This window comes from Silene latifolia, unplaced genomic scaffold, assembly GCF_048544455.1.
Source record: "Silene latifolia isolate original U9 population unplaced genomic scaffold, ASM4854445v1 scaffold_151, whole genome shotgun sequence".
Classification (NCBI taxonomy): domain Eukaryota; kingdom Viridiplantae; phylum Streptophyta; class Magnoliopsida; order Caryophyllales; family Caryophyllaceae; genus Silene; species Silene latifolia.
The window spans coordinates 373,222-374,800 of record NW_027413139.1 but is presented as its reverse complement, the minus strand read 5'-3'; the positions used below and the strand labels follow the sequence as shown (position 1 = coordinate 374,800).

Below are 1,579 nucleotides of genomic sequence, written 5' to 3'. Positions count from 1 at the left end.
TAATTTTCAGCCAAAGGAGCACCACCTTCCAAAGGGGCGCCAGTTACCTACCCCTACTACCGGTAAATTCGAGTTTCGTTCCTCTTATATTGATTTAGTGGAACGGAATCAGTTCGCGGGTCTGCCAGATGAAGACCCCTTGAAACATATGGAAATTTTCACGGACTATTGTTGTTCAATACCTATACCGGACGGGGTAACTCAAGATGAAGTAAAGGGGTTTATGTTCTTGTACTCATTGAAGGACTCAGCGCGAGATTGGTACCGCTACCTTGACAGGGTAGCAGCTGGAGTCACGGACTGGACATCTCTAGCATTAGCCTTCTACAAGAAGTACTTCCCACTTTCAAAGACTGACGCCTTGAGAGGTAAAATCACGAGTTTTCAGCAAAGAGCCGATGAAGATTTTTGTGAAGCATGGGGACGTTTCAAAAGTTTGGTCCGAGCTGTCCCTCATCATGGTTTCCAGCAATGGTATCTTTGCAACCTATTTTACAACGCTCTATATGATGATTACAAGGTCATCTTGGATGCAGCTGCTAATGGCAGGTTTGAAAACAATACCGGTCAAAGTAAAGGTTGGAACACTATTGAGGAAATGGCAGTCCATAGAGCTGAGTTTGGTAGTTCGCGTGGAAATTTGCCAAAACAAAGTGATGAAATGAGTGCCGTTGTGACACTTATTACTTCTATTACTGCCCGTCTCGAGAAGCTCGAGGCCTCTGAAGCTTCCAAGGAGAGAATTGAAATGCCTACCCATAATTCAGATGAGACCGAAAAGGTTAGAGAAATGGTTCAACTTCTCTTGGTTCAAGTGGCAAATATGGAAGCAGCCGGGATTGAGTCCTCAAAGAATTTTGTGAAGCAATTGGAGAACATGGAGGCTAAGCAAGCTGCTAATTCTTCAAGTAAATGTGAAGAGCCGGTTGAGACAATCAATGCCATCAATCTCAGAAGTGGCCTTTCTTATGAAAGTCCCGACGAGCCAAAGGAAGACTCGGGAAATGATGAAGAAGCTCATTTAAATTCTGGTGCAAAAACGAGCTTAACTGCCAGTAATCCTGGTCGATCGACCAACATTCTCAGTCGATCGACTGAAGTGTCAGATAAAATAGTTTCTGATCAGAAACTATTCACACCTAGCCCGAGTGGTCGATCGACTAACCTCACCAGTCGATCGACTGGATCACCTGACGAACTCAATTCTGAACAGGAACTGTTCACGCCCATCCAAGTTGGTCGATCGACCAACCATATCAGTCGATCGACTGAGATCCCAGTACAGGACGCAAATCCGTCAATTAATTTGCATGATTCTACACTTATAAATGATTTGACGGAGGTTTTAAATTTACGGAAGCCAAGGGTTGCTGATCCTATGGCCAGTATTGCAGTCCCGTATCCGGAGCGTTTAGAGAATGCAAAGTTGGAGCGTCAGTTCGACAAGTTTTTGGAGGTCGTCAAGGGTCTTGAGGTAACCGTTCCTTTCATTGATTTAATTACCCAGGTACCTTCCTATATGAAATTTATGAAAGATATTTTATCCCGTAAACGACATATAGAGGATCTTCGTGTAGTA

General features: G+C 43.9%; 1 non-coding gene across 1 annotated transcript; it reads right to left on the bottom strand.

Annotated features, from left to right (window-relative positions):
• Positions 1 to 358: 358 nt before the first annotated feature.
• On the bottom strand, positions 359 to 465 carry LOC141637865 (small nucleolar RNA R71). The gene has a single exon (XR_012541930.1). It is a non-coding gene; the product is annotated as a small nucleolar RNA R71 (small nucleolar RNA).
• Positions 466 to 1,579: the final 1,114 nt, after the last annotated feature.